Source organism: Lissotriton helveticus, chromosome 5_1, assembly GCF_964261635.1.
Source record: "Lissotriton helveticus chromosome 5_1, aLisHel1.1, whole genome shotgun sequence".
Lineage (NCBI taxonomy): Eukaryota > Metazoa > Chordata > Amphibia > Caudata > Salamandridae > Lissotriton > Lissotriton helveticus.
In genome coordinates this window covers 1639139030-1639163654 of record NC_136065.1, presented here as the reverse complement: position 1 = coordinate 1639163654, position 24625 = coordinate 1639139030, and the positions used below count along the sequence as shown (strand labels likewise).

General features: G+C 45.0%; 1 protein-coding gene across 3 annotated transcripts in view; it reads left to right on the top strand.

Annotated features, from left to right (window-relative positions):
• Positions 1–24625, top strand: part of LOC144755675 (X-linked retinitis pigmentosa GTPase regulator-interacting protein 1-like) — a 434709-nt gene that overhangs the window by 255364 nt on the left and 154720 nt on the right. The window lies entirely within an intron of this gene.

Below are 24625 nucleotides of genomic sequence, written 5' to 3'. Positions count from 1 at the left end.
AAGATCCATGGGTAATTCATTCCATCGTTTGGCCGCCAGGTGTGAGAATGCTCGTCCACCCGTTCTTGTTTTGTAAATGCGCTTGGGTTTTGCTAGGGCTGAGTTGTTGGATCTTAAGTTCCTGTTTGGAATGTAAAACTCGATTTTCCCTTGCAGGATTGTAGGGCCCGTTTTGTGGAGGGCTTTGTGCGCGTGGCAGAGTAGCTTGAAGGTGGCTCGCTGGCGCATTGGCAGCCAGTGGAGTTGTTTCAGGCATGCTGATGCTGAATCTCGTTTGCCCTTGTTGCATACCAGTTTAGCTGCCTGATTTTGAAGGATCTGTAAGCGGGAGAACAGTTGCTCGTTCATCCCGTCAAATAGGGCATTGCCATAATCCAGGCGGCTGGCCAGGAGGGCATGGGTAATCGTACGCCGACAGTCCAGTGGGATCCAGGAGAAGATCTTGGCTAGGAGTTTCAGGATTGCAAATCCTTTACCCCAGAGTATGCGTACGTGGTCTTTCATGGATAGTGCGTCGTCCATCATGATGCCAAGGTTTCTGGCATACTGTTTCGGGGTGGGGGCTGTTCCCAGTGTCGGTGGCCACCACGTATCATTCCATGATAGTTTTGCTCCTCCGAACAGTAATATTTCAGATTTTCCGGCATTGAGCTTAAGGCAGTGGTTGCGCATCCACTCTGCCATTTCGGAGAGGCAACTATGTAGTTTTTTTTTAGTTGTTTCCGAACTTTCCAATCTTTCATCCATGGTCACCATCAGCTGTGTATCGTCGGCGTATGAACATACGCCGATGCCCCACTTTCTTCCAATGTCAGCCAGAGATGAAACGTAGACATTAAAGAGAGTGGGGCTTAAAGAGGCCCCTTGTGAGACTCCACAGCCAATGTGACGGGGTTTAGAGTGGAATTGGCCCATGTGCACTGCTTGAGAGCGATTGCTCAGGAAAGATTCAATCCATTTTAATGCTGTGTCTTGTACTCCTTTCCCCTGGAGGATGTTTAGCAGGCATTCGTGCGATACCGTGTCAAACGCCGCTGACAGGTCTAGCAGTATCAGAGCCACCGATCCCCCTTGATCAGTGATGCACCTGACACTGTCCGACACTGCCAGCAGCGTAGCCTCGGTGCTGTTGTTAGATCTGAAGCCGGTTTGGGTGGGGTCCAGAAGCGAGTTGTCCTCCAAGTATTTGGACAATTGTGAATTTACCATTTTCTCCAGTGCTTTGGAGAGGTAGGGGAGCTGTGAGATCGGCCTGTAGTTTTCTGGGTTGAGGATGTCAGAGCCGGCTTTCTTCAGGAGAGGGGTTACAGATGCGTGTTTCCAGGAATCTGGAAAGGACGCGGAGGCGAGGGATTGATTAAAAAGTTTGGTAATGAGGGGGCAGAGTGTCGGAGCAATTTCTGAGAACACAAAGTGCGGGCAGGGGTCTGCAGGAGAACCGGATTTGATTGCTTTAAGAACTGCCAACACTCCCTCTTCAGAGAGTGGGTGGAAGTTGGTTAGGCATGGGGAGTTGCCTATGTCTAAATGGACGTTGTTTTCGTCGGATGTAGGTAAACCTACCTCAGAGTTATCGTAAGGGGTGATGGGTTGGGATGGGGTAAAGGTGGAGTAAATTTTGTTGATTTTTTCGGAAAAGAAGGTACTAATCCGTTCACATGCTTCTGTTGAGGGGGTGAGGGTTTGCGAAGTACTGGTTGGATTGGCGAGTTCTTTCACGATTTTGAACAACTCCTTTGTAGAGTTGTGGTTTTCGTGAATTCGTTGCGTAAAGAATTCTTTTTTTGCCTCTCGAATGGCGAGAATGTATTGCCTTCTTTTGGTAGTGTAGTTAGCTCTGGTTTCAGAGTTTTTGGTTTGTCTCCATTGGTGTTCTGTTCTTTGACATTCCCGTTTAAGGCTTTTGAGGGAGGGGGTATACCATTTTTCGTTGGTGGATGTTTTTTTCCTAACTTCTCGTAGGGGTGCTATTTTATCCAACGTTTGGCAGATTCCTGTTTCTAGCCGAATGGCGTTGTTACAAATCGATGAATTGTCAGGTAAGGAAATGTCTATTTCACGGAAGTGATTTTGAAAGTTGGAGTCGTTAATTGATCTCCAGGCTCTATTGGAGATGCGGGGGGTGGGTTTGGCCTTTACGGGTTTGCCGGGAAGTTTAAACGAAAATGAGAGCAGGAAGTGATCGGACCATGACAGGGGAAGGATTTCCTTGAGGGTGGTTGACTCGATGTTGGTGAAAAGGAGATCCAGAGTGTGCCCTGCTATGTGCGTAGGTACATTGACCAGCTGCTTGAGTTGCAGGATTTCCATGTCGTACTTGAGCTGTGGCGAACCAGGGGCATTGGTATTTTCGTAATGGACATTAAAGTCCCCAATGACCATGTAGTTTTTGTGTTTTAAACACAAAGGGAGTAGTTGGTTCAGAAGTTTGGTGCTGATGCTGGTTTGTTGTCCTGGTGGATTATAGACAACTGCGCCTGCTAGGATAGTGAAATTCTCTGCGAGAATTTTAAATGATAGTAGCTCATGTTCGGGATATGCATTCGTTGTCTCCGTGAGACATGTTAGGTGGTCATCTGAAATCCGCTTAAGAATATACATAGGCAGGGGATCAGACGGGGAGCCACTTTTCATAGAGGACAGAACTTTGCAAAAATCTTCCCTGGATATACAGGTGAAGGAATCCAGGAGAGGGCCAGGGGTAGGGCCAGGGGTAGGGGCAGAGTGGTCATCAGAATCAGGAATTGGCACACTATATGGTAGACTTTCTAAAACAATTTGGATTTTAGTGTCAAAAAAGTCCGCTAATTGGTTACATCTTGCTCCTGAGCTCTCCTGCCTAATTGGAGGGGAGGGTACCTTAAGGAGTTCTTTTACTATCTTAAAAGTTTCCCTGGATGATTTAGAAGCAGTTTTAATTTTCTCTTTGAAAAAGGCTGCCTGGGCTTTTTTCAGGGAGGCTTTATAAAGCCTCATAGCAGATCGATATGCCGCTTTATTGTTGGAGGCCCAGTCTTTTCGCCATATGCGTTCTAATTTTTTGCATGTTTTTCTAAGATCTCTAAGTTCTATCGTGTACCATGGTGATTTAAAGACACTATTCTTCTTTGTTAGACTTTTTCTGGGTAGTACCACATCTAGGGAACTATTCAGGCAGCTTTGAAAATGTATATCCGCCACTAGTGGATCTAGCTCCGGCAGGGGAGCTGTTTGTTCAAGTGTCAGGGTCAAGCTCTCCAAGGATAGCTTAGACCAAGCCCTTTTCAATGTGCGAGGTACTGTAACACGTGGTGAGTCCATGCCAGTTTTCCATGCAAACGGGACTAAAAAATGATCGGACTATGAGAGAGGGAGAGGGGGCTAGAATCCATCCAGTAATATTAGAAAATATAGGGTCCAGAAGGTGCCCTTTGGAGTGAGTGGCCTCTTTATTTATAAGATTCAGCTCAAAAGATTTAAAGTCGAGCCTAAGATCAGCTGCCACCTTATCATCAGGGTCATCAAAATGTAAATTTAGATCTCCTAATATAATAAAATTAGGTGATAACGCAGCTGCGGCTATCGTAGTATCTAGAAGGGATCCTATGAACTGTCTTATACAGCCCGGAGACCTGACAGGGAGTTACCAGGGGTGCTTTGAATGATGAAATGAATACTTTCTGAGTAAGATATACAACTATCTTCAATCATACAAGAAAACCTGTCTTTGTGGACTATGGCAAGCCCACCTCCCTTCCCAAACGACCTGTGTTGGCATTGAATAAGGAAACCATCCGGAAGAGCACTAGCGATATCAAACTCCGAATTGGGAGATAACCATGTCTCTGTTAAAAACAATATATCGAGATTACTATCCTGGATCATTAGGTTAACCTCTAACGCGTGCTTAGGTAGTGACCTGCAATTGAGAAGTGCCATGCTAAGATGACTCAAAGCCTGTTCACCAGTTTTCTTTACGTGGGTGATTTTAGGACATAACTTACATTGCCTGAATTGGCTATCTGACCTCTCAAGCTGACCACATGGCGGGCCTACCTTTTGTCTTAGCTGTATAAGCTCATCCCTGGAATATATCCTGCTGTGTTTAGGGGAATCCGACAGAATTTTTGGCCCTAAGCCCGGTCTGGCCCGGACGGGCACAGACGGACTTGCCATCGGCGCGCCCGCTGCGCGGACGGGAAATGACGTTCATTTTGTATTGTCTGGTCTCCAATCGCCCGAACACTAGTGCGCTAATGTCTACCTCTCCTAAGATGGCGCCCGAAGTCTGCGCCCGTGGGGTAGCTACCTGAAACCGAGCAGAGCCCTAAATCGGCCCCCGATTACCAAATGAGCAATGAGGAGGTACCCACAAAATCGGAATACGAACAAATCTGAGCACAATACGTTATTTTTAAAAAGTAAAGTAAAAGCACGAAAATGCCTGATTTAAAAATAGAAGCAGCCTAGGAGTAGGAGAAAGCAATGTCTGCGTGTGTGTGCCCTGACTCCCGGCTTTTCGCCTCAGGAGCCCTAAGTTCTCATGTGATTCGCATGGCCTTCCTAGTCCAATTTTTAGTGTCTGGGCCGCCAATCGCCCGAACACTAGTGCGCTAACGTCTATCGCTCCTAAAATGGCGCCCGAAGTCTGCGCCCATGGGGTAGCTACCTGAAACTGAGCAGAGCCCTAAATCGGCCCCCGATTACCAAATGAGCAATGAGGAGGTACCCATAAAATCGGAATACGAACAAATCTGAGCACAATACGTTATTTTTAAAAAGTAAAGTAAAAGCACCAAAATGCGTGATTTTAAAATAGAAGCAGCCTAGGAGCAGGAGAGAGCAATGTCTGCGTGTGCCTTCAGGACACGGAGTCGGCAGCTGCGTCGTAGACGTCGTCAGGTTGCTTTTCTTCTGTTGCAACACAAAACACTCAGTCCAAACTTTTGGCGAAACTCACAAAAGTAGATTGCAGACAGTTCAGTCCACTCTTTTCATTGACCAAGACAGAAGCAGCCACTGCAGGCCAACACAGCAAAGCACACAGCAATGTGGTTGTTCCTCCTCACAGCTTCTCCAGCTCTTTTTTCGTGGCAGTCTATTTGGTCCAAAAGAGTTCTAAAATTCAGTGGTCTGGGCCCCAATATTTATATCCCTTTGATCTCTTAGGCAGAGAGTGTCTGTGCCCAGCCAGAACCAGTTCTGCCTTCTCTTGTGTGACTTCCTGGCTGGAGGTGGAGACGGCATTTTCAGAGGCAGACCAGGCCCTTTGAGGTGCAACGAAATCTCCTCCCACTTCCCCAATTTCAGCCCAGGTCTATTCAGCCCTTTCCTGACACACTTAGACCACCTGGAGCCACTCCTGCTCCCCAGTCTTCTGTCATCCTAAATCCAGACAGGCAATCCACATTCCAGCAGAGGCACACGGGATGACTGAGCAAGTAAATACCTACTTTCTAAAAGTGGTGTTTTCAAATACAAAATGTAAAAATCACCTTCACTAAAAGATTTATCTTTAGATTCTGAATTCAGGCATACTAAACTTTATTTCCCTACCTAATTCCCCGGGCCAGTTATGTTTATAAGATGTTACAAACAAACTCCCCATTTTGTCCTATGGGGAACAGGTAGCCTTGCAATAGTGAAAAACAAAATTGGCCGGAATTTACTATCAGAACATGCCATACACACCAGGGCATGTCCTACCTTTCACGTACACTGCACCCTGCCCACAGGGGTACCTTGGGGATACCTTAGGGGTGCCGGACATGTAAGAAAAGGGAAGGTTAGGGACTGGCAAGTGTGTGCACTGGCCAAGTCGACATGGCAGATACAAACTCTGCAATGGCAGGTCTAAGTTAACTTTTCAGGGCTACTCATGTGGGTGGCACAATCAGTGCTGCAGGCCCACTAGTAGCAATTGATTTACAGGCCCTGGCACGCTCAGTGCACTGCACTAGAGACTAACAAGTAAACCAAATATCCAATCATGGAAACACCAATCCATAACACAATTTACCACAGGAGCACTTGCACTTTACCACTGATCAGCAGTGAGAAAAGTGCGCAGAACCACTCCGCTAGCAAAAACAGAGTCAAAAACGGGAGGTCAGAAAGCAAAAACTCAGGGGAAACACAACAAAAGATGGCAAGTCTAATACTTGGTCTCTACAGCAGTCTTATGAGACCCAGTAACTGGTGCCCACCTTACTTGACTTGTTCTTGGTTGTTCATCTTCGATGTGTTCATCAGAGCCTGGTTTTCTGATTTCTTTGACTTCACAACTTTAAACTTCTGGTTCTTTTCTTTGTCGTTCGGTGGACTTGGGACTTTTTGTGTATGACTGGCATGGATCCAGTTTATAAGCCAGCACACTTCACTGCTGTTGTCGTGACCAATATAACTTGATGTGGTCCTTCCATCTGGGTTCTAAGCACGATTTCCTTGTGCCCTTCTTTACCACAACCCAGTCTCCTGGCCACAAATCATGAGCTTGATTCGGCTGTGCTGTGGTTGCATCTTATCCAACATAGTGAGACACAGAACGTAATAGATCAGCTAGTCCTTTACAATAGTCCAACACTAGATCATCAGTTTGTTTCCAGGTACAAATGCTTGTCTCATTGCTCTTCCAATGAGGATTTCATGTGGACTCAATCCAGCCTTCTGTCAGGAATGCTTCTAAGACTCATCAATACAAGGGGCAAAGCATCATGCTATTTCAGCGAAGTGGATGCACACACTTTCCCTAACCTGGATTTTATTGTGTCATTGAACTGCTCAAATACTCCAGAGGCTTCTGGTTGATAAGCATAATCAAATCAGGTGTGTGTTAAGCGCTACTACTCACCCGTAAAGGGTCTCAAGGCGCTGGGGGGGGGGGGGTTGCAGGTTCCAGTCCATCAAGAAGAGGGTCTGTCGAAGAGCCAGGTTTTGAGGTTTCTTGCGAAGATGGGAAACGATGTTATCTGTCTGAGGTGGAGCGGAAGGTCATTCCAGGCACTGGCCACGAGGAAGGAGAAGGAGCGGCTCCCCGATCTGGTCTTTCTGGTGCGGGAACCACGGCGTAGGAGAGCTGGGCTGATCGTAGGGTCCTTTGGGGTGTGTGGAATTTGAGTCGGCTGTTCGGGTATGCTGGTATGGTGTCGTGGAGGGCCTTGTGAGCGTGGGTTAGCATCTTGAAGGTGACTCTAGCTTCGATGGGGAGATAGTGGAGTGTGCAGAGGTGCTGGCAGATGTGGTAGTGGCATGGCAGGTTGAGGACCAGTCTTGCGGCGGCGTTTTTGGATGTTCTGTAGCTTGCGGGTGAGGTTTTTGTTTATTCCGGCATAGAGTGCGTTGCCGTAATGGAGCCTGCCAGTGACCAGGGCGTGAGTGACGGTCTTTCTGTGTTCGAGGGGGATCCATTTGAAGGTCTTACGTAGGAGCGGAGGGTGTGGAGGCAGGCGGACGAGACGTAGTTGAACAGGCGGTCCATTTTGAGTTCTGAGTCCAGGATGATTCCCAGGTTGAGATGGTGGGGGTGGGCGGGCTTCCGTGGGCGGGGGGCCACCAGGTGTTGTTCCAGGCGTCTAGGTTTGGGCCCATGACGAGTACTTCCGTTTTGGTTATGTTTAGTTGTAGTCAGCTGTTTTTCAACCATTTGGCGACAGCTTCCATGCCTTCTTGAAAGTTTTGTCTGGCGGTGTTGGGTTTGTTGGATAGGGTGAGGATGAGTTGGGTGTCATCTGCGTATGACACAATGTTGAGTCTGTAGGTTCTGATGATGGGGGCGAGCAGAGCCATGTAGACGTTGAAGAACGTAGGGCTGAGGGAGGACCCCTGGGGAACTCCCCAGGTGATAGATGTAGGGTCTGAGAGGAAAGGGGGGAGTCTGACCTGCTGCGTTCTACCAGAGAGGAAGGAGCGGATCCAGTCGAGAGCCTTGTCTTGGAACCCTGCGTTGTGGAGTCTGCGTATTAGGGTGCGGTGAGAGACTCTGTCAAACCCCACTGAGAGGTCGAGGAGGATGAGGACTGCTGTTTCTCCTTTGTCCAGTAAGGTACGAATGTCGTCTGTTGCGACAAGGAGGGCGGTTTCCATACTGTGTTTTTTTCTGAAGCCGATGAATGTGGCGAGTTGGCTGTTGATGGCTTTCTCAATGACTTTCACTGGGAACGGGAGCAGGGAGATGGGTCTGTAGTTTTTGAGGTCGGTGGGGTCCGCCGAGGGTTTTTTCAGGAGGGGGTTGATCTCAGCGTGTTTCCATTCGTCAGGGAACGAGGCGGTTGCCAGGGAGCGGTTGATGGTGTGGCTGAGCATGGGTGCGATGGTGTCGGTGGCTCTCTTGAAAATGTGGTGGGGGAAGGGGTCCGTGTGGGCCACGGAGTGGATTGACTTAATCGTCTTCAGTGTGTCTTCGGTGGTGAGGGCTGTCCAGTTGTCGATCGCTGGCTTCAGGGTGTCGGGGTGGTTGGTGAGTGTTCAGTGTATTGGTTGTCTTCATCGAAGTTGTTGTAGATGCTCTTGATTTTGTGGTGCATAAAGGTGCAGAGTTTGTCGCAGAGATCTTGTGAGGAAGGGATGTCGATGGACTCGCTGGTGGGTTGGGCGAACTCCTTGATGATGTTGAAGAGTCCTTTGCTGTTCAATCACTTTTTTCCTCGTTTTTCTGATAAGTTGGTGGTGGGCATTGGAGGCGGCTCTGAAGTTGTTGTGGGCTTCTGTGGATTTGGTGTTCCTCCAGGCCTTTTCGAGGTGGCGGCAATTGCATCTGGACTCTCGAAGTTTGGTGGTGAACCATCTAGCTTTCTTGGCGTGCATGTTGTTGTTTTTCTTGAGGAGGGCTATGGTGTTGGCTCTGTTGGAGATCCATCTGTGCAGGGTTTGGGCTGCGGTGTTGGCGTCGTCGTTTTCTGCGATGGTTGGGGTGGAGTTGCTGAGTGATGAGGTTAGCTGGTCGTCGGTGATTCTGGTCCAGTTTCTTCGTGGGAGCAGGTGCTGGTGTCTGTGGATGGTGGGTGTTCTGAAGGTGAAGTGGATGCATCGATGGTCAGTCCATGGGAGTTCGGTGGTGTGACTGAAGGTGATGGAGTTTCCTGTTGTGAAGAGGGGGTCAAGGGTGTGTCCTGCTGAGTGCGTGGGTTCGGTCACGATCTAGCAGAGTCCAATGTTGTGGAGGTTGTCCAGGAGGGATGTGGTGCTGGGGTCCAGTTGGTTGTTGAGGTGGAAGTTGAGGTCTCCCAAGAGGGTGTAGTTGGTGGATGCGATGGCATGCGGGGAGATGATGTCCGTGATGTTGTTGGCAAAAAGTCTGCGGGGTCCAGGGGGTCGGTAGACGAGGGTTCCACGGAGGGAGGAGGTAGGGCTGGCCAGTACCTTGAAATGAAGGTGTTCCATCAGGTATGTGGGCTCGTCGGGGAGTGTGCTCAGGTGGAGGGTGAATTTGTGGACGATGGCGATTCCTCCTCCAGGGCGGGTGGGGCGGTCCTTCCTGGAGATCTTGCATCCTTGGGGAATGGCGATGGCGATGTCTGGTCCCGAGGGGTGTTGGTCCAGGTTTCGGTAAAGAATGCTAGGTCTGGGGTAGTGCTGTCGAGGAGGTCCCAGATTTCGTTGGTGTGTTTGTGGAGGGATCAAACGTTGAGGAGGATGCATTGCAGGGTCTTCGGTTCGGTTGTGTTCTTGTGGGCGGATTGCGCTGGGTCAGTGGTCTTGGCGGTGCTGCAGGTGTGCCGGCAGCAGTGACAGCTGAAGGGTCCGTGGGTATTGGCTGGTGATGCTAGCTTGCAGTTGTTGTTGCGGCCTGGGTTGAGAGCGTGGAGTGCTGCTGGGTCGTAGCATTGGCGGTGCAGAGATTCAGGGTTCCTGGTGCTGGTCCCAGTCGGGTCGCGAACGGGCGCAGACGGACTGGCCTTTGGCGCCCCAGTGGCGCGGCCGCCATTAAGTAGGGGTCAGGGAGGGCTGGACAGCTGGGAGGCAGGAGCAGGGAGGGGAGCTGGATTGGGCCGGTCGCACTGGTCGTGCTTGCTGGGAGGGGCCGCGGGGGCAGCAGCGTCGGGGAAAACAGGCTAAAAAAGGCAAGAGGGAAAGGGCAAAAAGAGAGAGAAAATTGCAGATAAGGCAGCAAAATTGCGAGAAAGAGTGGAGGAAAGACACAGAGGACAAAGGAGAGTGAAAGGGGGAGATTGAGATGAGGGTAAAACAACAGAAAATGGAGGTTAAGACCCAGAAGGAGAGTGAAGGGGGAGATAGAAGTGAGGGGAAAAACGAGTAAAAAAGGAGAGAAAAAGCAGAGCAAGAGAATAGAGACAGAGGTCCACTGGACCACCAGGGATGAAGCGCAGGTGAAACATGTGGGTGGAGGTGGGCCTTGAACACCAACACTTGAGAGTGCAGGGACTCGGGGGAAGGCCTCACTTAATGGTGGAGCTGCGAGGGAGGGAGAGCAATTTCACTGACAATGAGTCTTCACTGACAATGGTCTCCTCAATTTTGAAAGCTGTGCAAATCTCCTTATTATAATTAGGTCCTCTATCTGATTCCAAAGTGACTGGAAATCCGAATCTGAGAATAAGCTCTCACAACAGTAGCTTGGCAACGGTGAGACTTTCCTTCTTGTGGGATAGGCTTGCACCCATCGCGAAAACAGACATCCGATGACAAGGCCATACTTCAAGCCGTTGCTAGGTGGCAACTCTATAAAATCAAATTGTAGTCTTGTAAATGGTCCCTCTGCCTTTCTAATTTTTCCCTAACTGACAACTCTTTTCCTACCTGGGTTTTGCTGTTGGCAAGTCAAACACCTCTGGCAGAGACTCTCTACAATTACCCTAAACTTGGGATTGCACCATGTCTGTCGGAAATGTCTAATCATGGCATCTCTTCCACCGTGTGTAGCTCCATGATATACCCTAGCCATTTGTGATAACAAGCTATCTGGCATTATTGGTCTACTATCTGGACACACCCACACTTCTTCGTCTGCTCTTCTTGTGCAGCCTGATTTAATCAAGAGTTCCTTTTCCTTTGCATCTGCCTCATCCTGCAACTGCCTAACTTCATCCCATGTTTCAAAAGCAGAGAAAAACATTAGTTGGCAATTGGTAACTTCTTTTTCCAACCTCTGTTCAAAGACATTGTATTTTGAGCACAAAATTGTGCAACATGGTCAGCATATCTGTTGCCCTGTGTCACATAGTAATTTCCTGACTTATCTGCGGCACATTTGACCACTGCAATTTCTTTTGCCAATTGTAGTGCTTCCAATAGTTCTTTTTAATATTCCTGATAGGAGAACCTGAAGAAGTCAGAAACCCCCTTTGCATCTATAATTGGACAAAGTCATGCACAACCCCAAAACCTTGACTATCCGTAAATATGGTTACTCTCAATATCTTCCCAACATTACATGCTTTTGGTAAAGCAAACAGTTCGGCTATTTTTGCAGACTTGACTCCTTTTAGACAGAATGCTTCCAGGATAGCTGATACAGTACATACAGCATGGGCAAACTCAATTCTACGACTTCTTTCCTCAAGCATGACCCATCCACAAACATTACAGCGTCTGATTCTTCTAAGGGGACATCAAGAATGTCTGGTCTGGGCTTTGTGCACATTTCTGTCAGATCCAAGCAATCATGATCAACTTCCTCTTTCACTTCCTCACAATATGAATCAGGCAGCAAAGTGGCTGGGTTAACCATGGTGCATCTTATCACACTTACATTTTCTGCACCCAGTATTACTCTTTCATACTTAGTCAGTCGACTAGGGGTCAAATGCTGAGTACGAGTCCTTGTTAAAAGGTTCTCAACTGAATGTGGCACATACTCCTTTATGGGATGTCCCATCACAATAGATTCACTCTGTTACAGACCCACACAAGTAGCAGCTACTGTTTTTAAGCAGCCAGGCAATGCTGCAGCCACTGAATCCAGAGTGACAGAAAAGTATGCCACTGGCCGTCACAACAAACCATGTCTCTGGGTTAGCACTGAAAGTGCACTTCCTTCCCTCTTACAACAGAACAAAGCAATTTCTTTCGTATAGTCTGGCATTCCCAATACTGGTGCTTAACACAAACAATCTCTCAGTTTTATGAATGCATCCTCACTTTCATCATCCCATTCAATAGGATCTATCACATCCTTTCGTGTCAACCTTATTAAAGGTTTTGCAAGCAGTGAAAATCCACTGACGACAGTATCCAACCATTCCAAAAATCATTCGCACTACTTTCTTAGTTTTAGGCAGACTCATTTGTCTAATCACTTTTATCCTTTCTGGCGTCACTTTCCTGAACCATCTTTCAATTTTGTGTGCCAAATATTGAACTTCTTGTTGACAAAACTGCAATTTTTCTGGGTACACCTGTGTCCTCCTTCTGCTAGATGGTTCAGTAAAGCAATTGTGTCAGTGACACAAGCTTCTCTTGTCTTTGATGTCACCAATAGGTCATCAATGTACTGAACCAAAACGGAGTTTCCTGGCATAACCAATGTCTCTAAACACTTTTTCAAAATCTGACTAAAAAAAGGGAGGGGCTCTCTGTGTACCCTTGAGGAACTCGGCACCATGCCAAAACACTGTCTCCGAACCGCAATGCAAAATATATTGCCTATCCAGAAGTAAAGGACTTGAAAAGAGTGCTTGACACAAATCAATCACCGTGTACCAATGTGCATTACAAAATCACTGCTGGCGTTGGTACTACTGGACAACAAGGTACTACTATCTTATTAATCTTCCTCAAATCTTGCACTATTTTATACTTGCCACTAGGCTTTTTAAGCCCTATGATTGGTGAATTACAAGGACTACTCAATATTTCCTTTAGAATACCTTGTTCAATCATTTGGTCAATTACTGGAGCAACTCCTGCTTTTACCTCTGGACTCATTATGTATTAGGGTGTATTCAGATAAAATGCACCCTCTTTTGCACCACTATTTTAGTTGGGTCTACATTTGCCATTAGACCAATTTATTCCCCAGAAAAATCCCACACATCTGATCTCACTGTATTTTTCAGTTCATGAGGCAAACTGCTCTCAGAAGGAAGTGAAGACATCTCACCCACCTCTGTCCCTTGTTTCGCGAGCATCATTTTAAAAGCAACATCTTCATCAGGTGTTTGAAGGCAATACCATCAGGTGTACAGAAGATGGTGCAATTCCTCTTGCATAGCAAATCCCTGCCTAGCAGGTTTACCGGACTCAAATCACATACCACAAACCAATGCATGTCTCTAAAATGTCCAATATTCACTTCTATTGGTTTTGTGACTGGAGTCTTTATTTGTTTATTTGAGACTCCTACAACTTGGATAGTTTCTCCAGAGAGGGGTAGGTTTGGAATTTCTGCTGCTCTCACAGTAGAACGAGTAGCAACAGTATCGACTAGAAAAGTGATATAATTTCCTTCAACTTTCCCATCAACAAATGGACCTGACTGATCTACCGCCAAAGATGCGCCAAGCATGCACTCTTCCTCTCCCCTCTAGCACCGTCATTGAGACGCTTCTGAATCACTCTCAATACTTTGCATCCAATATTGTTGAACAGTTTGTGTATTCTTACCACTTTCTCCACGAAATCCAGTGTTCGCACTGTAACTCCACACCTGAGCGCTCACATGGTTGGGCATAGGGGCATGTTGCACCTGCAACTGAGGAGTAACTACCTGTTGCTGTTGGTTCACAACCACCTCATTCTGCATCTGTGAATTTAAATTTTGATTTACCCCATTACTCTGTTGAACATTTCTACACTCATTCTTCCAATGTCCATGCTTTCCGCACGCGTCACAAGGATATTTCTTTTTCGCTTCTTCTCTACTTATTCGTCCTCTTCCTTTATTACCAATCGATACTTGACTATTCTGATTCTGACCATTTGTCTGGTTATTATTTTGAGAACCAGGATTTGCCTCTTGGTGTTCTGCCAACTTCACTTGTGCTCACATCACCTTCACTTTCAGCTTTTTGTGCTTTGCATCAATATCATCGTCTATGGGCTTGCTCTGCCAGCAAAGCATATGCGGTTGAATCATCTGACTAATCTCTGATCTCAATCCATACACAAATCCATATACAAAATGTACCATATCCTTATCGCCAATATTTTTCAAGCCCACTATACTGCTTGAATACCTGCAATAACCTTTCATAATACGCATGCACTGACTCTTTTGGCTATTGAGTTGTTCTATCTATCTTAACCCAATCTGTTTCCTTTGGAGGAATTTTACTTTTTAAGAAAGTAATCACATGATGATACTTTTCATCGCCTCTTCTGAAGGTGCATCTGTCCTGGCATCCCTGGGATACTCTTCAGCTGACCAATCAACAGTAATCGTACATTCTGTCCACAAATCTGTTGGTACCACTATATCAAACAAGCCATCCAAATCTTTCAACAAAACCTTTGAAACCTTCATGAACCTCTCTATCTGCTTGTACCATTCAATTGGTTTCTCTCTTAATCTAGGGAAATCATTCGTAAAAGACAAAATATCCTGTCTAGTCCAAGGAACATGAACATATCCGCCACCAGGAACTTCTCTCATTGGGCATATTCTTTCAACGTTTCCTGTCTCCCTTAATGGGAACGTCGATGTTTCTTTTGTACCTACTTCATCCCTCTTTTTTGTCCATCTACTTCTCCATCAGTCTACATCTCCCCATTTCTTCAATATATACATACATTTTTTATCTGTAACCTCCTTCCTGATGCATTCAAACTTTCCAAATCCTTCTCAGTAAATTCTGATCTATATGGTTTTTCAATATTTTCGACTTTTCTACATCTATTCCAAATTCTGAATCCACTTCTACTATCTTCTCATGAAGGTTCTTTGCCCTCCAGGTTATACTTTTGCACAAAAACAACAATTCCTCATCTCCATATGAACCTAATCTGTCTGAGTTTATGGTGCCAATAATCATTTCTTCTAAATCCACTTTCAACTTGCCAACATCTATATTTTGCGTTTGGATTTTTGGCTTGTCTAATCCTTTTGCCCACTCCTCTAGGTCTTCTGGTGAAAACCCTTTAGAGTTTCCTGTTACTGGAGCGACAGCGGGTTATTTTCTCCTTGTATTTACTGGTGAAATTGTCTTTGAGGTTTCAGTCAATGTTTCAAGATTGGGAAGATCTAGTAACAAGACTTTCAAATCACTCTCACTAGTTTGATCTTCTAACATTACTACCTCTTTTCTAGCACTATTCTGTGGGACTGTCACTGTTTGCAATCTAGGAGTATCTCGTTTATCACCATACAATGGAATAACAGGACCAATTGTTACTGGTACTGTCAAGGCTTCAGCATTCAAACCTAACTGATTTACTTTCTGAATTATTTCTTCTCTCCCCTTTCTTTTTCCTGTAATACTTGGGTAACTGTCGAATCAGTCGAATCGATGAGTTGGGTGTCGACACCCAACTCATCATCCAACTGGATGATAGTCAGGATGCCGCTGCAAGATTACACAACATCTTGAGAAGCACGGCTAATTGGATGTCCGAGAACTCCCTGAAAATCAACCCGGACAAAACCGAGGTGTTGCCAATCACCTTAGTTGGCAACCCATGGAGCGATCAATTTTGGCCCAGGGAGCTGGGTACTCCCCCGGAACCTGCGACAGTGGTCAAAAGCCTGGGCATCCGTGTGGACGATAAACTGTCCATGAAAAAACAGGTCACAGCTGTGATAGGCACCTGCGTTGGCCTTCTCCGACAACTGAGGAAGGTTTCATCTGTGTTGTCTTTTTCCTCTTTGAGGAGCGCGGTCTCCGCTATGATCTTAGCCAGGCTGGACTATGGCAACTCGCTGTATATAGGACTACCACAAAAACTATTAAAAAGAATGCAGATTGTTATGAACGATGCTGCGAGACTCATATTTAAAAAACCAAGGCACACACATGCCTCCCCCCTTTTGCGTGAATTACATTGGCTGCCAGTCAAGCAGAGGCTAATGTTCAAGGGGCTTTGCATTGCTCATAAGGCTCTGTATGGAAGGGCACCCCATTATGTGAAGGCACGTTTGTTTTCCTATAGACCAGCTAGAGAGCTTAGATCTGCTGAAGCAGCCCTCCTTGTCCAGCCGCGTTGTAGGTTGGCTACGGTGGGAGGTCGTGCATTCTCACATACTCTACCAGCGCTATGGAATAAACTGCCTCCGGATCTGCGAAAGGACATTAAGTTAATGTCTTTCAGAAAGAAATTAAAAACAGTGCTGTTTCAGCAAGCATGGGGTCGTTCCTAAATGATAAAATCTGCTGTAGCCCCTGAATTGCCTGTGGACCCTGTCAAAGCGCTTAGAGACCTCTGGGTTATAGTGCGCTATATAAATCAAATAAATAAAATAAATAAAATAAATCATATAGAACCTGTAGAACTAAAGGAGTTCCCATCATTGGCGCACTTGGAGTTGTATCTCTAACATTCTCTTGATAAGGCGGAGGTCTTTTAACTAAAATGTCCTCTAATAACTCATCATCAAATTCATCACACCCTACTCCTGTCACACCTATATGTTTTGTTTTTTTCTTTACATTTACTCCCTTCTTGATCTTCAGCCATCAATACTGGATACAAGCCCTCTGTTACTACAGCTCTTCTCTATGTTTTCATTTGATCTCCTCTCTATTAATTCTTCTTCCTCTTCTGTATTTCTCCTGTTCAAATGCCTCAACTTCCCATTCATCCAAAACTTCATACTGTGTCAACCTAGGATTTGGTTCTAATTATACATCATGGCCCAGATGTAGGTAAATCTGATTTACCGACTCTAGAATACCGAATTTTACCGATTCGGTATTCTAGATTCGGTAAATCAGATGTAGGTAAAAATTCAGTAAAATTTACCGAATCTGTATGATTCAGTAATAACCGAATTGGGATTTACCGATTCGGTAATTGCCATTGATTCCTATGGGCCTACAGGCCCATAGGAATCAATGTCAATTACTGAATTGGTAAATACCGATTCTGTAAAATTACCGATTTTGCAAGGGGAACAGGGTGTCACTTTGACACCCTGTTGCACCCCTGATTTTGGCTTGTGTGCCATATGACACACATACATGCCCTTAGGGCATGTATGTGTGCCTCATGGCACAGGTGTACATGCACAGATGTGCATGTACACTGGAAATCGTTATTTACCATGCAATTGTATTACATGGTAAATAACGATTCGGTAATGGCCTGTGGCACTGTTTTCAGTGCCACCTACATCTGGATTTACCGATTCGGTAAATTTACAGATTCGGTATTTTACATATCAGAAACCAAATACCGGTCGGTAACGGCCGAAATCGGCCGTTACCGACCGGTATTTGGCGACCTACATCTGGCCCCATATTTCTTAGATTTTGAAGAATCCTCACATTAAATGTACCATGTTCTGGAAAAGCTAGAACACCATCACCTTTCGTATATTCCACCCAATTTTCCAACCAAACACATTTATGATATCCTTGTTCCATCATCATAAAAGAAACAGGCGTATTAGGAGGTGGCATAAGAATTCCCCTCCTTGTTACTACATGCTTGTCCTTCTTAAAGAAATTAAAAATGGCATTAATCAGCTTCATTCTCCCAATCTTCTGTGACTATCGAATTCAGTAAGTAAAATCCAGGTAATTCTTTCGTATTATTAAGTATCCTATTTGCTAACACTCGTCCTATACCAGCGCGCTCACACCAACAATCCAATCAGGACTCACTACGTATCCTTTTCCACAACCAATACCAGCCCGGTTCTTGTCTATGGATCAATCAGAGCTTACAACACACCTACTTGTCTGACCAATGCCAGTGCGGCGTATTTTGTGACGTCAGTATTACTCCTACTACTGACCCTCCCTTTACAATATGCACTTGTGACACGCCTGCTGTTTCAACCAATACCAGCGCTGCTCTCTGTGACGTCAGTATGACTCCTGCTACTGACCCCCCCTTCACAAGGTAATACGACAATGTATTTTCTAATTTTTCTTAATAAAATTTCAGTTAGTAACAACGTAAAAACAGCGCTACTCTGTTTGCTCCACTAAGCCAAAGATAGTTTTTTTCACTTGCTTCAAAGAGAAAGTACTTCTTGTCACTATGAGTAAAAACCACTGTTTACCCTTCACTTAAGCTCGGGGAGGACCTATTACTCCTCTAGGGATACTCCTCTCTTGAGTAAGGCCAAGGTTTCGCAGGTCGGCTCTTTGCTATCACTCACACTCTACTCTTATGGGATATAGTCCCTAATATAATAACACCTACAGCCCTGCGTATATTTTAGGTATTGTGACAACAGACGAGTAACCTTCTGCAGTGTGATATCCTTACCACACTCTTCTAGATTCCAATCCCGGGATACCCAGGTATCTCTCTACCTGTACTTCCAGACAACATAGAACGCAACACTAACTCTTAGTGTTAAACATATAGTTACTAATCAATAATCAATAAGTAATAATCACCAAACTAATCAATAATAACCATAACTCTGCTACCATAAAAACTGATCCAGCGGAAGGCCAGGGTTGAACTATTCACTAAACCAAGTATTTCAATAGGGCCCATACACATTTACCCATGTGTTCATTCACACTCCCTGTCCAAATCCGCTGGAGATCATTGGTTCTATATTTCACTTAAGTTCTGATTAGTTAGTTCTCTGTGAAACATACTAATTTGAAAATTAAACTTAATACCTAACTAATCTTCACAAATCAGCACTCTCTCCTCTGGTTGATGGACCATTAGTTGAGTTAGTGGATGGTGATATTAACAACTGTTCAACTAATCGTCAGTTCTCAGTGAAATAACCACAGACTCGGGTAAGATTCGTAAGCTTTATCTAAGATTTCAGTCATAAATTGAAACGCTCATGTACAGATTCACAGTGCAAGCACCATCATTCTTATCATGGGAGAGAAAAATTAATTTAGCAAGAACATTCAATAACACAGAATTCATTCAACAAATCAAAATGCAAAAGAGTGGACAGATGTAGAGACAAAAGGCATATAGATAAAATACATTTGCAAAGAGTTATGCAAATTTGAGACAAAATGATAATTACCTAAAGAAATACTGAAAACCACCCCTCTGGCCAAAACCCTGGTGGGGGTCCCCTGAATTTGGATCAGAAGACAAAGACTATAGGACAGGATCAGGACAGGATAGATACTTACTAGACTTCCCTATAAACCTGACACACTGGGACCCATCCCTCTCTTACACTCTCTCACACTCTCTCTCTCCTCGATGTTCTTCCGGAATCTTCAAATCTAATCAGGCTGTCATTTGGATCATTTATCTTTCCGGTCTGCTCTCTCGTCCTTTCTCCTAGCAGCTCTCACCTTTCTCTCTCTGTCTCAGCATTGATGTTGCTTCTTTCTAACTTAGTCACTCTAGTTATAGTCTTTATTTCTACACGTCCCACCCTCAAAAGTTGCAAATATTGATGAAATACAGAATTTGATTTGACAGGGGTAGTGGAGTCGTCGTCACACCATGCTGACATATTTAATTTTTATTAATCCTCCTTTGTCTTGCAACCCCTTCCCCTTTAGCTCATTCATAATTTTAATTTCACTTATTTTGCATACAACTATTGTTGCCATTTTAATAACATTTTTCCAATACAGTTCCTCAGATGAGGGATACACATCTTCTTCTGTCACATGATGTTTGTTCTTGAATCTTGGCAGCCTTTCAGCTTTCCGGTCATCTGGTCACCTTATTACTTCACTGAGCATGCATAGCTTGCTTTTCATTCAGCACCATTTTCTCTTCATGCACGATAGCAGGCCCAAATGTGCGCTATCAACCAAGGAATCATAAACAGATGTTAATTTCTCAAATATATAGTTCTCACTGTTCCCCACCCACTTCTACTCTGTCCCATTTTATTATTATTCTCTTGAGCAAAAGCATTAATAATGGCAGTTTTCTTTTAGTTCAAACAATTATATGCCGGGCATGTGGCTCCTCGAGTCCACATATTAGCTATTCCTGCACATGCTTGAGAGTTTTCCCTCTCCAGCGGGTTGATCATATGTTTTTCTAAGTAATCCTGATTGCACATGCGTAAAGCTTTTTTCCAATTTCAAGCGGGTTTTAGTTGCGTTGCATTTTCTTCCACATCAATTAAGCATGCATAAAGCTTTTCTCCCATGTGTCGATGTCTGGTGCGTATTAGTCTCGTCTTATCTATAGTTTAAACAGTTAGTGAAATTAATGAAGGATTGTTCTGAGCAAGTTTCATCTTCTTGAATCCTTGCTCCATCATTAGCTTCACATCTGTTCCCCAACACTTTAAGTCTCCAAAGTTATTGTTGGATATCATTCAATTAGTGATTAGGCACAGAGAAGGAGCCACTAAAAAGAGACGTTAGCCTAGCCGCGAGTAGACAGGGCTAAGAGCTCCTAAACCCCACCCCTTACCCCTACAACTGCCTGCCCCACCCGCCTTCCCTACCTGCTGCAAGGAGTCAGACCTCCCTTCATAATATAAGATTCGGAGCATGTATCTAGGGATGCTTTTGAATAGGTACGCGTTCTAAATTTCCAAATCATCTTAAGCCATGGTTTTATATTTTAAATTGACTGGATGCTTGGATGAGGTATAGGTGTTCCGCAAACACTGCAAACTGATTTGAACACATCCCTGAAGGTGGAGTAAAATCTAGGAGGCCAGAATACCATTACCTAATTTGTGCCGAGGGGTCCTCATTTTCCTATAATGTTTATATTTTTTGCTGTACCGTGAGAACCCCAATCCTGCAAGAAGAGACAAGGGCAAAACTATGAGGGTGATGCCATTCATTTCGCGAAGACACACATTGAATATTTCACCAATTATTGATTCTACAACAGCATGAAGAATAGAGCAAACAAGATTATGTGGGAGTGGTTTGTTTGTGTGACAATACCTACTGTGGGAGTGGTTTAAAGTTCGGCAGAGGGAAGCTCTGTCATGAATTTACAGGGGCGCTGCCCCCGCAAGCTCTCAGTTTCCCCACATCCTTTATAAGTGGGTGAACCTCTAGGTTTATGATAAGAAACCTAGATCTGGGATTCCATCAGTCAAAGGATCACCAAGTTGCAGTGGCGGTGACTCTGCCATATCGTCACAAGTTTTCTCATCCAGCGTCCAGGGTCGGGAGAATAATAAATAATGGCCCAACACATAAAAGTGTCTCTCCATGTTGGGCTATTGCTTTTTTGGTTTTTCAAACAAATACTACTCTTCGAATTTGTTTGGAGAAGCAAGAAAAGAATGCTGAGTGGGCCAAAACAACATGTCACATAGTCCGCATTCAGCTTTGTTTACAGTGCACCCACTTCTGTATTTACAGATCCTCACCAGGCCAGGTTCTGGTGGTACTAAGATTGATGGTGCAGCGCAGGTGGGGGTGAAAGCTTTTGCTGATCCAGCAGACTTCCAAGCTTTAAATCAACCAACTTGTCACTTCTTGACCCTCAAATGAGTTGAATTCCTTCAAAGTAGAGCAAGCTTCTCCAAGCTGCCTGTTGAAGAGGCTCAAACCTGATCAGGGATGCAGGAGAAAGCTGAGGTAGAAGCAGCGTCTTGGGTGTAGGCCCTGAAGATGCAGTGACCACACTACTGGGTAAGAGTCATTGAGCTTGCTAAAGGTAAATTGCAGTGCTTAGAAGGGAAAGGCTGAGGGCAGCCATTGTCTATTATTCTCTTGGATATGGGAGACCGTGGAAACATTTGTATATACCAGAGAGGTTTTGAGTTACAGTGAAACAGTTCTTTGTGCTCAATGTCAGGGGACAGTCAAGAGGAGCTGTTGTGCCAACCATTCTTTGATTTGCAGAGATCTTCTAACCTGCTAATGGTACTGGCACTCTTCACCCGCACTTCTAGATGAGAGGAACAGTGCAGCGAGGAGGGGACAGTTCACGGTCAATCAAACAATTGTCAATGTTGGAATCTGGTACTTATTACTAATATTATGCAGTGAGTCCCACCATGTGGGAGTACTCCTAACAGACCCTGAACATTGTTAGTGCGACTCCCCATGCAGCGGTGTAGACACAATGATCCAGACATCTCCTCATGTGGCTGCTGATAGTTGGGACATGATGCCTCAAGTGGTCAGGCTCTACCAGGTAAAGTCTGAGAGCAAGAACATTGTCAGGGTTGAAGCTCAGCTATGGAGGTAGGGTGAACCTCACTCCCTACTAACTGTAGTATTAACCAAGGAATGTGCTCACCTCCTTATCGGTGGCCTTCATGACTCTTGCTTGTACGAGTACCAGATAAAGTTTTGTCTGTGACTACCCTCAGTATGAGTGCTGCTAAGAACTGTAGTTGTTCATAGCTACCTACTGTTGTGCTACTGAATATCACTAAAAGCAGTTGTTTGAAACTTACTGTAGAAGTATTGTTAATCATTTCTGGGGTGTGTGCAGTGTCGTAACAAAGACCCCCGCAGCCCCTGCAGTGTGGGGGGGGCAGAGCTCCAGGGGGCCCCCTCAGCACAGTACCCTTGCCTTAGATCTCCTCAGTGCATCCAGAGGGGGGTTCCTTCCTGTACTTTGCAGTGTGCCTTGGCCTTTGAGCAGTATTGCCACTATGTGTTACTGTGCACGACTATAACAATTCACTTGGTAGGCATGACTGCTTCATTTGTGGGTGTTGCTAAATATATTTGATGTGTGTGATTCCACACTGCTAGAATGTAGCTAAGAATATTTGGTGTGTGTGACTTCCTCGTACGGAAGTGTCACTAAATGCTATTAATGAGGGTGAAACATACCGCAGAGTGTCACTAAGATTTAATAGTGGGTGTGTGTGCCACCCCATCTTACCCATGGGATTGCCTTTAGGGATTATTGGCCTGTGAGCAAATAGTAAACATGAGTGTATCCCTTCTAGGTGTTAAACTCAGGTCCCAAATACAAATTGTGGCATTCTCTTTTTTTCAAGACTTATACATGATCAAAATTGTAAACTACCATCACTATGATTGAGGGGATGAATTAGAATTTGGTGGAGAGTGTACTCAAGGTCCACCCAACCGATATAGAGGTGAGTGGACCGTAAGTATATCGACAACAGAGACTACTCTGGCTCCATCACTGACATACTTCTCTGACAGCCCAACGGGGAATGGGCTGCCACAGGTGAATACCATCTGAACTACTTGGAGTAGATAGCATTATGTACTCTTTTTTTGCTGTCTGTGACCACCAAGGGACAGTGAGGGGCAGTTAAACAAAATAATGACTCCCACGCCATGGGAGAAATCTCCCACAGTATGGGATTCATTTGTTTTTCTTTTTTCAAAAACAAACTCCTGCTTTGGGAGTACATTTTTGAAAAATTAAACACTTAGTGAAAGTTTGATGGACAGTCATCCTGTTTCACGGAGGAGCCTGTCACACTTTTAAAACAATGACAGGAAACACTAGCCCAGCGGTTTCTGTCAGTGTTGAGAACTGTCCATGGGTCGACGGAAAACTCTAGATTTTGGGAATGGCATGTCCATCAGGGGAACATAGTAAATTGCTGAATCTCCCTGATGGCATTAATTGGTCTCCCCAAGTGTAAATCAGGCCCTAGACTACTATTAACTGTTAAAATACCACTAGCAGATATCATGACTCTCCAGCTCAGGTCACCCTATCTCCCGTTTAAAAGAGCTCACACTCTGAGTTGGTGCTGATAAGCAGACCCTGATGTTTCTGTTGCTCTCTTTCTTTGGAACTAGTATCCGTTGATCTATATAAGCTTCAGAGAGGCTTCTCCTTTGTTCAGCCAAAACACCACCAGTAGCATTAAAATATGTTCTAATCACACACTTCCACGGAGACAGCTTAGGCAATGTAACACCTGACACACCTTGCACAAGGTCTTGAAGGCACCTACTGATGAGTATTGAGCCACTCTTAGCTGACAAAGTGGCCCAATATGACTGTCTGAGGTCACCAAGGAGCCCAGGTTCAGCCAGCATTTTGGCTTGGCTTTGGTCCTAACAATGTGAAGCCTCAAGGTGATAGTGATGGTGATGAAGCTCTTGAAGGGTATTCATTGTAAACCAGTCCTGCTGTGCTCTAAGATTCCAACAAGGAAACAGCGTTTACAACGCTGTCATCACATCGCAGTGCTTTTACAACGCGGTTGTTAAAACAACCGCGTTGTTAATACATGAAACCTTTACGTCGCAAGTCATTAGAATGACTTGCTGTAGGGGGCGCTAAGGTATAGGATATGAAATCAAACACCTTCCCTACATTGCACAAACTGGAGTAGGAATAGTAAGTAATACTATTCCTAAGTCCAGCACGCCCCCCTACTGCAAGTCGTTCTTATGTATTGCGATTTAAAGGTATTGCGTACTAACAACGCGGTTGACGTAACGACCGTGTTGTAAAAGCACGCGATGTAATAGCATGTGTTGTAACATGCTATATTCTTCCAAAAATCATGCGGATGGTTGCGAAGCTCATTGATGTGTGCTTTTTGAAGTCTCTGAGATTATGGCCTCATTCAGAGGGCAATAGAGCTCATACAATTCTGTTCATTATAGGCCAGATCCTGTTCTTCCTTCACATTCTAAGTCATCAATAATGTTGAGGGAAGTGTGGTCCTTGAAGGCAAGACTGATTGTCTGTGAGATTTTAG